Source organism: Triticum urartu, chromosome 3 (genome assembly GCF_003073215.2).
Source record: "Triticum urartu cultivar G1812 chromosome 3, Tu2.1, whole genome shotgun sequence".
Lineage (NCBI taxonomy): Eukaryota > Viridiplantae > Streptophyta > Magnoliopsida > Poales > Poaceae > Triticum > Triticum urartu.
Genome location: NC_053024.1, coordinates 616387300 through 616403242, shown reverse-complemented (window position 1 = coordinate 616403242; position 15943 = coordinate 616387300).

The window sequence follows — 15943 nt, the reverse complement described above, 5'->3', positions numbered from 1 at the left end:
GAGTTATCCTGGTCAGCTGTTCCTGTGGGAAATGGAGTCCCATAGACGCTGATGATCCGCAAACCGCTTCCGCCATCAACCACTAGAAACCAATTGTTGTACCCATAGGCCAGAATGGTCTTGTACTACATATTTTGTAGTTTGCTTGGAGTTTCTGTAACAAGTTGGTGTCTCATCAGCTAACAGTAATCCTGGGGCTGGTGAGCACAAGGGCCGCTTTTGGGAAATTAATATCCCGAAAAACCGGTCCTGACAAATCTTGGTATCAGAGCCAGGCTGACCATTGGCTAATCCTATCTTAGCCAGATCGAAAAACCTAGGTAAACCAACCCACCAGACCTTAACCAAACCCCGGCCAAGCTTCTCGTGTAAGATAGCCTCACAGTGACCCGACACCTTTTGGCAGTCGGTGCCCAACCTATCAGCCTAACCTGTCAGTCACACGCTAGTGACCGGCCCCTGAATAGTCTTTTTCGCAAGCGTGCGAAGGAAGACTCCGTCCCCTTTTTCTATAAAAGGGCACGCTAACCTCAACCCAGCACAGCACAGCCTCTAACCCCAAACCAAGCTAAAATGCCAGGACCCATTGTTCACAATGAGACCACAACAACCAACCTTGGAGGTTTCATGACCGTGCTAGCAAACCTCACCCGCCGTGCCTTCGCGTTAGAAGAGCCCCCAGAATATGTTGTGTACCAAGGGTCCATGAGCGGTGAGAGCCGTCATTTTTGGGCCACTGTGCACGTCTATGGTAGGGGACTATCACCAGAACGCCCCTACAGGTTCACCGGAAGGACAACTTCCTTTGAGCCACAAGCCATCCAACTAGCTGCTCGAGAAGCTATAGTTCAACTCCGGCACTTGTCGCCTAGAGTTAACTGTCGCTCCTTCTACTACTACCCCAGCCGTGACGGGTATGGTAGACCACCCCAAGTTGCCAACGGAGACCACGAGACGGATCCTGCATTGTTGCATCTGGTGCGCTATGTAAGTGCACTAGAGGGGTTGTTCGATCAAATCACCCTGGATCTGATCGCAGCTCGTGGAGAACTGATCCGCCGAGCCCCAGCAAGAAGAGAAGATGAGCCCGACACCGACAACCCAGTCGTGCTGTTCGGACAACCGATCGAGACCCTGAGGTCAGCCCCAGCCATCAACCAAGGTGCCTTGATGACCCCAGAAGTGCTTCGTCGCCTTTTGGGAACCCACTCCAACGGGATTGTGGCCAATAATCCCCGTGATGGTCACCATCGCTACCCCGACCCTGCAGTTCCTCAACCCCCTCCGGCCAATCCCGACGGTGAGGCCAATGGAGAAGCCTCGACATCCGCAAGGCACGCCCGCTTAGATATAAATGAGGTGGACTAAGCCACTCGAGTAGTACCCAGTCTCGGCTTGTCCACACCCAGTAATTATGTGACCTCGTATTACCACAACGTTGCATGCCTGTGCGCCCCTATTTTTAAAGTAGCTGTGCATAAGTGTGTTGATGTACGGTTGCATTTTTAATTCCGGGCGTAACTACCAAAACCAACCCCGACGGCACCCACAGTAACACATCACTTTTGTGAGATGTGTGTATCTGTGGCTTTGACCCTGACCCCCATGAGAGTAGAACTAGCAAACTAGTTTCCCTTCACCACGGTAAATAACCCATCCCAGTTACTTTATAAAAGGGACACCTCGTGACCTTGCCGAGTACCCCTCATCTTGTGCGCAACCCTCACAACCATTTCTTGCCATGCCGAGCCCTAGCATTTATCTGAGAACCCCAGATGCAACCCCGGGTAGTTTTGTTAAAACATTGTGGGACTTTACCTGCGGTACCATGGGTTCTACCCAGCCACCCCAGTACGAGCTGCTCAAGTCAAGGATCACCTCATCCACCTCGAAATATTGGGCAGTAGTGCACATCCCTCCCGTAAACTCAAATAAGGACCCAAAGGAAGTCTCCTTCCTAGGGAAATCTATGCCGACTCCGCAGATGGCCATAGAAGTGGCTGCACACGAAGCGATTGTTTGCCTTCGATTCGTGGTACCCTATGCCAGCGAACGAGGGTATTATTACTTTCCGAGCTGTGCAGCACCCGGGGAAGTGACATCCTTTCCCGGTGGACGAATTGAGAGAGAACCAGTACTGGCCAACCTTGTCCAGTACGTCATTGTCCAAGAGCGTTTGACCCAGCGAGTAATGGGTTATCTCCAGAGCCTCGCTGATTTAAATCCTCAGATCGCCATCGGCAGACCACTGAGGCCCGACCAGGAAAGACACGTTCATCGACTGATCAATCCGCTTCCCCCGATAGAAGAAGAGTGCGCCCTAGTACCAGAGACGTTTTCTCGGGACCCCGTCCAGTTGCCATTTTCATTCTAGACGTCACTGCTATGTTCTTGTATTCTCGCATTTAGTTAAGTGTTGTAACTCATGCGTGTTATTCTAAACCTTGTGCGATGAGATGAACTTTTGGTTTCAATTGTAATGAGTAATTTTTGCTGCTGTAAATTTTGATTAACTAATTTTTTCCTCGCGAGAAATCCTGGAGTGAGATTTCTTTTCCCTGAGTTGCTACAACATATGTCTCCTCACGACATGGAATTTTATTCACGCAGCACCACAACAGCAGACTCACAACCGCAACCACTCGAACACATACACTACTTGCAACACCACGTAACCGTGTTGCATCTGGCTAATCATCTCCCTAACGCACCACAGTCTCTGAAAGAGAGATTAGTGGATAATCATCCATATGCGAGTTACCTCCCGCACACCAACAACAGTTAGCACCCGAGACCACACCTACTCCTCGTGATCACCGCCACCGAGAGCCAACACTCGAGCGGCAGCATCACGACGATCATCAAGGATCATCGCACACAGGAGCACGGAGAGCCCCAGCAATGCCGCCAGCCCTCCGCACATCAGGATCACGTACCAATCCGGCATCGCCTCCGCCATTAAAACCTCATCTCTAGCTTCTGTAAACGTAAATGGAGGAGGAAGAAGGGGAAGGATAAGCGAGGCCAGGTGGGAGGAAGAAGAGAGAAGCACCTCGGCCATTTTATAGCTCGAGCTCGGTGTACGGTGGGCGAAGTCCACCAGCGCCGCTCGTCGCCCGATCACCGTGTTGGAAATATGCCCTAGAGGCAATAATAAAAGCATTATTATTATATTTCCTTGTTCATGATAATTGTCTTTTATTCATGCTATAATTGTGTTATACGGAAATCGTAATACATGTGTGAATTCATAGACACCAACATGTCCCTAGTAAGCCTCTAGTTGACTAGCTCGTTGATCAACAAATAGTCATGGTTTCCTGACTATGGACATTGGATGTCATTGGTAACGAGATCACATCATTAGGAGAATGATGTGATGGACAAGACCCAACCCTAAACATAGCACAAGATCGTATAGTTCGTTTGCTAGAGTTTTTCCAATGTCAAGTATATTTTCCTTAGACCATGAGATCGTGTAACTCCCGGATACCGTAGGGGTGCTTTGGATGTGCCAAACGTCACAACATAACTGGGTGACTATAAAGGTACATTACAGGTATCTCTGAAAGTGTCTGTTGGGTTGGCACGAATCGAGATTGGGATTTGTCACTCCATATGATGGAGAGGTATCTCTGGGCCCACTCGGTAATGCATCATCATAATGAGCTCAAAGTGACCAAGTGTCTGGTCACGAGATCATGCATTACGGTACGAGTAAAGTGACTTGCCGGTAACGAGATTGAACGAGGTATTGGGATACCGACGATCGAATCTCAGGCAAGTAACGTACCGATTGACAAAGGGAATTGTATACGGGGTTGCTTGAATCCTCGACATCGTGGTCCATCCGATGAGATCATCGAGGAGCATGTGGGAGCCAACATGGGTATCCAGATCCCGCTATTGGTTATTGACCGGAGAGCCATCTCGGTCATGTCTACATGTCTCCCGAACCCGTAGGGTCTACACACTTAAGGTTCGGTGACGCTAGGGTTGTAGAGATATGAATATGCAGTAACCCGAAAGTTGTTCGGAGTCCCGGATGAGATCCCGGACGTCACGAGGAGTTCCGGAATGGTCCGGAGGTGAAGAATGATATATAGGAAGTGCAGTTTCGGCCATCGGGAGAGTTTCGGGGGTCACCGGTATTGTACCGGGACCACCGGATGGGTCCCGAGGGTCCACCGGGTGGGGCCACCCATCCCGGAGGGCCCCATGGGCTGAAGTGGGGAGGGGAACCAGCCCATAGTGGGCTGGTGCGCCCCCCTTGGCCCACCCCCTGCGCCTAGGGTTGAAAACCCTAGGGTGGGGGCATGCCCCACTTGCCTTGGGGGGTACTCCACCCCCCTGGCCGCCGCCCCCCTTGGGAGATGCAATCTCCAAGGGCCGGCGCCCCCACAAGGGGCCTATATAAAGGGGGGAGGGAGGGGCAGCCGCACCCTTGAGTCTTGGCGCCTCCCTCTCCCCTGCTACACCTCTCCCTCTCGAAGTATAACGGCGAAGCCCTGGTGCGGTGACGCCCTGCATCCACCACCACGTCGTCGTGCTGCTGGATCTTCATCAACCTCTCCTCCCCCCTTGCTGGATCAAGAAGGAGGAGACGTCACGCTGACCATACGTGTGTTGAACATGGAGGTGCCATCCGTTCGGAGCTAGGATCTCCGGTGATTTGGATCACGTCGAGTACGACTTCCTCATCCCCGTTCTTTGAAATCCGAGGTATGTTGATGAAATCCGATCACTCGTTGCTAGATGAACTCATAGATGGATCTTGGTGAAACCGTAGGAAATTTTTTTGTTTTCTGCAACGTTCCCCAACAGTGGCATCATGAGCTAGGTCTATGCGTAGTTCTCTTTGCACGAGTAGAACACAATTTGTTGTGGGCGTAGATGTTGTCAACTTTCTTGCCGCTACTAGTCTTATCTTGCTTCAGCGGTATTGTGGGATGAAGCGGCCCGGACCGACCTTACACGTACGCTTACGTGAGACTGGTTCCACTGACTAACATGCACTAGTTGCATAAGGTGGCTAGCAGGTGTCTGTCTCTCCCACTTTAGTTGGAGCGGATTCGATGAAAAGGGTCCTTATGAAGGGTAAATAGAAGTTGACAAATCACGTTGTGGCTATTACGTAGGTAAGAAAACGTTCTTGCTAGAACCCTTTTGCAGCCACGTAAAACTTGCAACAACAATTAGAGGACGTCTAACTTGTTTTTGCAGCAAGTGCTTTGTGATGTGATATGGCCAATGTTGTGATGAATGATGAATGATATATATGTGATGTATGAGATCATGTTCTTGTAATAGGAATCACGACTTGCATGTCGATGAGTATGACAACCGGCAGGAGCCATAGGAGTTGTCTTTATTTTTTGTATGACCTACGTGTCATTGAGAAACGCCATGTAAATTACTTTACTTTATTGCTAAACGTGTTAGCCATAGTAGTAGAAGTAATAGTCGGCGAGCAACTTCATGGAGACACGATGATGGAGATCATGGTGTCATGCCGGTGACAAGATGATCATGGAGCCCCAAGATGGAGATCAAAGGAGCTATGTGATATTGGCCATATCATGTCACTATTATTATTTGATTGCATGTGATGTTTATCATGTTTTTGCATCTTGTTTACTTAGAACGGCGGTAGTAAATAAGATGATCCCTCATAATAATTTCAAGAAAGTGTTCCCCCCTAACTGTGCACCGTTGCGATAGTTCGTTGTTTCGAAGCACCACGTGATGATCGGGTGTGATAGATTCCAACGTTCACATACAACGGGTGTAAGACAGATTTACACATGCAAACACTTAGGTTGACTTGACGAGCCTAGCATGTACAGACATGGCCTCGGAACACAAAAGACCGAAAGGTCGAGCATGAGTCGTATAGAAGATACGATCAACATGAAGATGTTCACCGATGTTGACTAGTCCGTCTCACGTGATGATCGAACACGGCCTAGTTAACTTGGATCATGTTATACTTAGATGACTGGAGGGATGTCTATCCAAGTGGGAGTTCATTATATAATTTGATTAGATGAACTTAGTCTAAAATCTTTACAAAATGTCTTGTAGATCAAATGGCCAACGTTGTCCTCAACTTCAACGCGTTCCTAGAGAAAACCAAGCTGAAAGACGATGGCAGCAACTATACGGACTGGGTCCGGAACCTGAGGATCATCCTCATAGCTGCCAAGAAAGAATATGTCCTACAAGCACCGCTAGGTGACGCACCCGTCCCACAGAACCAAGACGTTATGTACGCTTGGCAGACACGTGCTGATGATTACTCCCTCGTTCAGTGCGGCATGCTTTATAGCTTAGAACCGGGGCTCCAAAAGCATTTTGAGCGACACGGAGCATATGAGATGTTCGAAGAGCTGAAAATGGTTTTCCAAGCTCATGCCCGGGTCGAGAGATATGAAGTCTCCGACAAGTTCTTCAGCTGTAAGATGGAGGAAAATAGTTCTGTCAGTGAGCACATACTCACTATGTCTGGATTACATAACCGCTTAACTCAGCTGGGAGTTAATCTCCCGGATGACGCGGTCATTGATAGAATCCTTCAGTCGCTTCCACCAAGCTACAAGAGCTTTGTGATGAACTTCAATATGCAGGGGATGGAAAAGAACATTCCTGAAGTATTTGCAATGCTGAAATCAGCAGAGGTAGAAGTCAAAAAGGACCATCAAGTGTTGATGGTGTATAAAACCACTAAGTTCAAGAAAGGCAAGGGTAAGAAGAACTTCAAGAAGGACGGCAAGGGAGTTGCCGCGCCCGGTAAGCAAGCTGCCATGAAGAAGCCAAAGAATGGACCCAAGCCCGAGACTAAGTGTTTTTATTGCAAGGGAAGTGGTCACTGGAAGCGGAATTGCCCCAAATACTTAGCGGACTAGAAGGCCGGCAAAACAAAAGGTATATGTGATATACATGTAATTGATGTGTACCTTACCAGCACTCGTAGTAGCTCCTGGGTATTTGATACCGGTGCAGTTGCTCACATTTGTAACTCAAAGCAGGAGCTGCAGAATAAATGGAGACTGGCGAAGGACGAGGTGACGATGCGCGTCGGGAATGGTTCCAAGGTCGATGTGATTGCCGTCGGCACGCTACCTCTACATTTACCTACGGGATTAGTTTTGAACCTCAATAATTGTTATTTAGTGCCAAGTTTGAGCATGAACATTGTATCAGGGTCTCGTTTTATATGAGATGGCTACTCATTTAAATCTGAGAATAATGGTTGTTCTATTTATATGAGAGATATGTTTTATGGTCATGCTCCTATGGTGAATGGTTTATTCATAATGAATCTCGAGCGTAATGCTACACATATTCATAGTGTGAATACTAAATGATGTAAGGTTGATAATGATAGTCCCACATACTTGTGGCACTGCCGCCTTGGTCACATAGGTGTCAAACGCATGAAGAAGCTCCATGCAGATGGACTTTTAGAGTCTCTTGATTACGAATCATTTGACACGTGCGAACCATGCCTCATGGGTAAGATGACCAAGACTCCGTTCTCAGGAACAATGGAGCGAGCAACCAACCTATTGGAAATCATACATACTGATGTGTGCGGTCCAATGAGTGTTGAGGCTCGTGGTGGCTATCGTTATGTTCTCACCCTCAGTGATGACTTGAGTAGATATGGGTATATCTACTTAATGAAACACAAGTCTGAAACCTTTGAAAAGTTCAAGGAATTTCAGAGTGAGGTTGAGAATCAACGTGACAGAAAAATCAAGTTTTTGCGATCAGATCGTGGAGGAGAATACTTGAGTCACGAATTTGGTACACACTTAAGAAAATGTGGAATAGTTTCACAACTCACGCCGCCTGGAACACCTCAGCGTAATGGTGTGTCCGAACGTCGTAATCGCACTCTATTGGATATGGTGCGATCTATGATGTCTCTTACCGATTTACCACTGTCATTTTGGGGCTATGCTTTAGAGACTGCCGCATTCACTTTAAATAGGGCTCCGTCGAAATCCGTTGAGACGACACCATATGAATTATGGTTTGGGAAGAAGCCTAAGCTGTCGTTTCTAAAAGTTTGGGGATGCGATGCTTATGTCAAGAAACTTCAACCTGAAAAGCTCGAACCCAAGTCGGAAAAACACGTCTTCATAGGATACCCTAAAGAAACTATTGGGTATACCTTCTACCTCAGATCCGAAGGCAAGATCTTTGTTGCCAAGAATGGATCCTTTCTAGAGAAGGAGTTTCTCTCGAAAGAAGTAAGTGGGAGGAAAGTGGAACTTGATGAAGTATTACCTCTTGAACCGGAAAGTGGCGCAACACAGGAAAATGTTCCTGTGGTGCCTGCACCAATCAGAGAGGAAGTTAATGATGATGATCAAGATACTTCTGATCAAGCTCCTACTGAACTTCGAAGGTCCACAAGGACACGTTCCGCACCAGAGTGGTATGGCAACCCTGTCTTGGAAATCATGTTGTTAGACAATGGTGAACCTTCGAACTATGAAGAAGCGATGGCGGGCCCGGATTCCGACAAATGGTTGGAAGCCATGAAATCCGAGATAGGATCCATGTATGAAAACGGAGTATGGACTTTGACTGACTTGCCCAATGATCGGCGAGGCATAGAAAATAAATGGATCTTTAAGAAGAAGACAGACGCGGATGGTAATGTGACCATCTATAAAGCTAGGCTTGTCGCTAAGGGTTATCGACAAGTTCAAGGGGTTGACTACGATGAGACATTCTCTCCCGTAGCAAAGCTGAAGTCCGTCCGAATCATGTTAGCAATTGCCGCATACTATGATTATGAGATATGGCAAATGGACGTCAAAACGGCATTCCTTAACGGTTATCTTAAGGAAGAACTATATATGATGCAGCCGGAAGGTTTTGTCGATCCTAAGAATGCTGACAAGGTGTGCAAGCTCCAACGCTCGATTTATGGGCTGGTGCAAGCATCTCGGAGTTGGAACATTCTCTTTGATGAGATGATCAAAGCGTTTGGGTTTATGCAGACTTATGGAGAAGCCTGCGTTTACAAGAAAGTGAGTGGGAGCTCTGTAGCATTTCTCATATTATATGTAGATGACATACTTTTGATGGGAAATGATATAGAGCTTTTGGACAGCATTAAGGCCTACTTGAATAAGAGTTTTTCAATGAAGGACCTTGGAGAAGTTGCTTATATATTAGGCATCAAGATCTATAGAGATAGATCAAGACGCCTCATAGGTCTTTCACAAAGCACATACCTTGATAAGATATTGAAGAAGTTCAATATGGATCAGTCTAAGAAGGTGTTCTTGCCTGTGTTGCAAGGTGTGAAATTGAGCTCAGCTCAATGTCCGACCACGGTAGAAGATATAGAAGAGATGAGTGTCATCCCCTATGCCTCAGCCATAGGGTCTGTTATGTATGCCATGCTGTGTACCAGACCTGATGTAAACCTTGTCGTAAGTTTGGTAGGAAGGTACCAAAGTAATCCCGGCAAGGAACACTGGACAGCGGTCAAGAATATCCTAAAGTACCTGAAAATGACTAAGGACATGTTTCTCATTTATGGAGGTGACGAAGAGCTCGTCGTAAAGGGTTACGTCGATTCTAGCTTCGACACAGATCTGGATGACTCTAAGTCACAAACCGGATACGTGTATATTTTGAATGGTGGGGCAGTAAGCTGGTGCAGTTGCAAGCAGAGCGTCGTGGCGGGATCTACATGTGAAGCGGAGTACATGGCAGCCTCGGAGGCAGCACATGAAGCAATTTGGGTGAAGGAGTTCATCACCGACCTAGGAGTCATACCCAATGCGTCGGGGCCGATCAAACTCTTCTGTGACAACACTGGAGCTATTGCACTTGCCAAGGAGCCCAGGTTTCACAAGAAGACCAGGCACATCAAGCGTCGCTTCAACTCCATTCGTGAAAATGTTCAAGATGGAGACATAGATATTTGTAAAGTACATACGGACCTGAATGTAGCAGATCCGTTGACTAAACCTCTCCCTAGAGCAAAACATGATCAACACCAGAATTCCATGGGTGTTCGATTCATCACAATGTAACTAGATTATTGACACTAGTACAAGTGGGAGACTGTTGGAAATATGCCCTAGAGGCAATAATAAAAGCATTATTATTATATTTCCTTGTTCATGATAATTGTCTTTTATTCATGCTATAATTGTGTTATCCGGAAATCGTAATACATGTGTGAATTCATAGACACGAACATGTCCCTAGTAAGCCTCTAGTTGACTAGCTCGTTGATCAACAGATAGTCATGGTTTCCTGACTATGGACATTGGATGTCATTGATAACGAGATCACATCATTAGGAGAATGATGTGATGGACAAGACCCAATCCTAAACATAGCACAAGATCGTATAGTTCGTTTGCTAGAGTTTTTCCAATGTCAAGTATCTTTTCCTTAGACCATGAGATCGTGTAACTCCCGGATACCGTAGGGGTGCTTTGGATGTGCCAAACATCACAACATAACTGGGTGACTATAAAGGTACATTGCAGGTATCTCCGAAAGTGTCTGTTGGGTTGGCACGAATCGAGACTAGGATTTGTCACTCCGTATGACGGAGAGGTATCTCTGGGCCCACTCGGTAATGCATCATCATAATGAGCTCAAAGTGACCAAGTGTCTGGTCATGGGATCATGCATTACGGTACGAGTAAAGTGACTTGCCGGTAACGAGATTGAACGAGGTATTGGGATACCGACGATCGAATCTTGGGCAAGTAACGTACCGATTGACAAAGGGAATTGTATACGGGGTTGCTTGAATCCTCGACATCGTGGTTCATCCGATGAGATCATCGAGGAGCATGTGGGAGCCGACATGGGTATCCAGATCCCGCAGTTGGTTATTGACCGGAGAGCCATCTCGGTCATGTCTACATGTCTCCCGAACCCGTAGGGTCTACACACTTAAGGTTCGGTGACGCTAGGGTTGTAGAGATATGAATATGCAGTAACCCAAAAGTTGTTCGAGTCCCGGATGAGATCCCGGACGTCACGAGGAGTTCCGGAATGGTCCGGAGGTGAAGAATTATATATAGGAAGTGCAGTTTCGGCCATCGGGAGAGTTTCGGGGGTCACCGATATTGTACCGGGACCACCGGATGGGTCCCGGGGGTCCACCGGGTGGGGCCACCCATCCCGGAGGGCCCCATGGGCTGAAGTGGGGAGGGGAACCAGCCCATAGTGGGCTGGTGCGCCCCCCTTGGCCCACCCCTTGCGCCTAGGGTTGAAAACCCTAGGGTGGGGGGGCGCCCCACTTGCCTTGTGGGGTACTCCACCCCCTTGGCCACCGCCCCCCTTGGGAGATGCAATCTCCAAGGGTCGGCGCCCCCCCAAGGGGCCTATATAAAGGGGGGAGGGAGGGGCAGCCGCACCCTTGAGTCTTGGCACCTCCCTCTCCCCTGCTACACCTCTCCCTCTCGCAGTATAACGGCGAAGCCCTGCTGCGGTGACGCCCTGCATCCACCACCACGCTGTCGTGCTGCTGGATCTTCATCAACCTCTCCTTCCCCCTTGCTGGATCAAGAAGGAGGAGACGTCACGCTGACCGTACGTGTGTTGAACACAGAGGTGCCGTCCGTTCGGCGCTAGGATCTCCGGTGATTTGGATCACGTCGAGTACGACTTCCTCATCCCCGTTCTTTGAACGCTTCCGCGCGTGATCTACAAAGGTATGTAGATGCAATCCGATCACTCGTTGCTAGATGAACTCATAGATGGATCTTGGTGAAACCGTAGGAAAAATTTTTGTTTTCTGCAACGTTCCCCAACACGCCGGTGTTTGGAGGCGAATCCGTGAGCAGTGCCGACAGCATGCTGGCCCGCGAGGTGAGTGCATGCTGCACCGGCAGCTAGCATGCCGCGCACTACCGCGGTACGGCCTAGATGCCCTACGCGCTAAACGTCGTCGGTGGAGAAAGCACGGGAAAGCGCGCGGGAGAGAGGAAGAAGAGAGAACCAGAGGAAGAAAAAGAGGCTGACAGTGGACCCCGGGACCACTTGTCAGCCAGAGAGAGCACTGTGCTCTCGGGTACGACCAGCGTATTTTAAATTTAGAATTTATTCTAAATTTACTGTATCCAACGTAGAAATCTCTCGTTTTCCCCCTAACCATAGATTTTTCCACGCAGCGCCAGTTTTCCACACTGTGGTTTTACACCAGTTATTGCCCTCTCACTGTAGCCACATTTTGTTGCATATATTTTCTTAAAACAGATTTTAACAAATCTCGAGGACGAGATTTTTCTTAAGGGGGGTAGTGTTGTGACACCCCAAAATTTTAACCTTGTTTTATTAATTAAAATTTTGCCAGGAAAATTAAACTTTTCATCTTTCTGGGTTTTCTTTGATTTCAGTACCACCCTTTTCTTGGTTTTTTATGGAGTTTTATCCCAAGTGAAAGTTTCCAAATATATTATTGGACTTGTTTGCCCTTTCAAGAAAAACATTACTATTATCAGTGGAATTGATTTGCACAATTATTTCTCTCTGAGCTTTATTCCCTAAAATTATTTTTCCTTTAGTTTTGGAGCTCTTTTGAACTATAACCACTTGATAAATTTATTTAAAATTTTCACCAAAATTTGGAGGTGTCATGTGATGTTTTTAAATCACTTTTATGCAAAAATATATTTCATTCTTTTAATATTTTGAGCTCTACCCCAAGTTTAAAAATCTAGTCTAGAGAGCAATTTTGCACTACAACCTAATTAAATATTTCTTTAAAACTTCCACCAAAATTGTGGGATGTTCATAGGAGTATATTATTCAACTTTATGCAAAAACCCATTGATGTTCTTGGTAAAATTTGAGTGAATCAACCTCTTTTTCATTCTGGTCCAGCTTGGTGATTTGTACTGCATCCCTATTAAATTTTGCTCTAGTGGCCATGAGCTTTCTCCTGCTTGTAGTACACCATACCTAACCCTTAAGTCCAGGAGAGTGGACCCATTGGAAGATTTTTGACTCCTGAAACAATGCCTTTTTCCTCCTGCCCAGAATTGAAGTTTGGCAAAACTTACACTAACAAGTTTGAGCTTTTGGCAAACTAACCTCACCACTCTCTTATTCATCCAAAGAGACTCTGATCTGGAGATTTGGGCCACCCCAAGAATTGCCTAGGTGCCATAGGCATTCTGTTAAACACCTGGTGTGCATGTCCAGTTTTGGCATGATTTTTGTTTTGCACTGTGATCTTGCCCCTCTGTTCATACTGGCATGTCCGCTAATCTCCTAAGGGACCCTAGCCTAGACCAGCTAACCCCCAGCTTCACCCTCGCCGCCTAGCATGCTCTGGCATTTCGCCAAACATTTGGCGTGCACGCTCTGGGCGCGCCCAGAGCGCGCGTTTTGCACGTGCGTGCACCGAGCCGCCGCGTCCCGCTGCCGACGCCCCGCGCTCGCTCTGGCCCTTCCCCTCTCCCAGTCGACGCCCCGACCCCTCCCCTCGCCGCAGAGCCGCCCCTGGAGCTCCACAGCGCCGCCGTCAGGTCGGCAGCGGCGGCTAGCGGGCGGCCACAGTGCGCCCTACCATGGACGGCACCGCCCAAGCCACCCCCACATGCCAGCTGCCCTCTAGAGCAGTCCGAGCTCATCCACAAGCTTGTCCGCAAGCGCTCATCGCTGCCATGTCCCCCTGCTGCAACAGAATGACAGTCGCCGGCGTTCTTATCCACGGCCATCATCGGAACCGACCCCGACCGCCTATTTAAGGAGCCCCGAGCCTCTCCGAAACCTCAAGCGACCTCAAGCCACCCCACCTAGCACCCCCGTAGCAGTCAATCGACCAGGGAAGGTCTTCTTCCCCATCTCCGGCCAGTACAGCCGCCGCCGCCCTCCGGCCCATTCAGTAGCAACCCGAGCCCCTCCCGTCCAACCAGTGTAACCATGCGATTCCCCTCGACCGTGCGGAGCTGCCCAACCTCTCAAACGCAACCCAGAGCCACCGTAGCCCAAACCCCCATTGCTCCCGAAGCTTCCTCCACCGCGGAGCTCGTCGCCGGCGATTCCCTCCACCCCTGCCGACCCAACGACCACCGGGAGGACCGCCCCGGTCTTGCTTATCCATCCCAACCCTCTGGAGCCCGCGGGGAGCCGCCGTTCGCCGGCGTTGATCACCGGAGCCCTCACCTCTGTTCGGCCAGAGGAGGACGAAGGCGGGGCGACCGGTCAAACCTGACCAGTGGGCCCCCTGGACCCACTGTCAGCGACCCCGATCGAGTCCACGCTGGCGTAAGTGGAAGCGCAAACCCCCGAGTATGTCTCCTCTGCTTCGAAGACGTATTCTGCCCGAAACGTTTTCCCTTTTTCTGTTTTATTTTAAAAATCAGAATTGACTAAACTTTGACTGGCTATAACTTTTAAAATATAAATCCAAATGACTTGATTCTTTTTCTGTTGTTCCTCAAATATTGTCTAGTTTATTTTCATATTTATTTCAAAATTTTCCAAGCAACTTTTATGTACTGTTTTTAAACTATGTGTTAATTTAAATATTTCCAAAAATAGGATTTGTTGGAGAGAGAAGAAAACTTTCAAAGTTTTGGAATGTACCCTCCCTCTCCACAACTTGAAGGCAAGCATTCTGAACCCTGGCATAACTTTCAAAGACTGGACGGACCCGAATTGTCAGTTTTGAGTGGCCCATTCCGCTGACTGGACTTAGAGCCCCTAAATCCGGCATTGACTGCCGTATCTTTGGCGTTTTCACCATTTTTGCGGCGCTTGTGTTTGTTGCGTTAGGGTTTGCCGCTGCTATCCCTGGCTTCTGATGTGCCTGGGTTGCTTGCTGTGTTGTTGCTACGGGCCAACCAGCTATCTTCGCCCACACAAAAGCAGGTCATGAGTGTCGTGAGGGCTGCCATGGATTTTGGCTTCTCTTGGCCGAGATGTCGGGCGAGCCACTCGTCACGGATGTTATGTTTAAAGGCCGCTAGGGCTTAAGCATCCGGACAGTCGACTATTGGTTCTTTTTAGTTAGGAACCGAGTCCAGAATTTCCTGGCTGACTCTCCGGGCTATTGTGTTATGTGACTTAAATCGTCAGCATCCGGTGGTCGCACATAAGTGCCCTGGAAGTTATCCAGGAATGCATCTGCCAGGTTCTCCAAACTTCCGATGGAGTTTGCCGGCAAGCTATTCAGCCAATGTCGAGCCGACCCTTTGAGTTTTAGCGGGAGATACCTGATGGCGTGTAGATCATCCCCGCGGGCCATGTGAATGTGGAGGAAGAAATCTTCGATCCATACCGCGGGGTCTGTTGTACCATCATATGATTCAATGTTCACAGGTTTAAAACCTTCTAGGAATTCGTGATCCATTACTTCATCAGTGAAGCATAGGGGGTGTGCGGCGCCTCTATGTCGGGCTATATCATGACGCAGTTCATATGAGTCTTGTCTGCTCTATTCGTCCCGGCCATATTTGCTTTTAGTATATCCGGCGTGACGGTTGTCGTCACCCGTTGGGGCGCGCCCCCGTGATCTGTAGATCGATCTTGTATGTCCTACTTTGTTTTCCAATACATCTCGTAGGTCCTGCGTATTGCCCTGGGCCTTGGTGTTTTTGTTTGACTGGCGATGGGGTGCGGGCTGGACTTCGGGCTGATATGCTGCTTTGTCTCGGCCACGGGGTGGCCGGTCAGCCACATCATACGCTGGCGGCGTAGGCTTTAATGCTTCCTGCTCGAGTTGGGGTAGCAACCTGTGCTGTGGGTAACTTTTGGTTGGGCGCTCGAGTTTGTATTCCTCAGCCGCCAGGACCTCGGTCCATTTATCCCCTAGCAGATCTTGATCAGCTTGAAGCTGTTGTTGCTTTTTCTGCAGGCTTTTTGCTGTGGCTATAAGCCGGCGCTTGAAGCGCTCCTGCTCGACGGGATCCTCAGGCACGGTAAATTCTTCGTCGCCGAG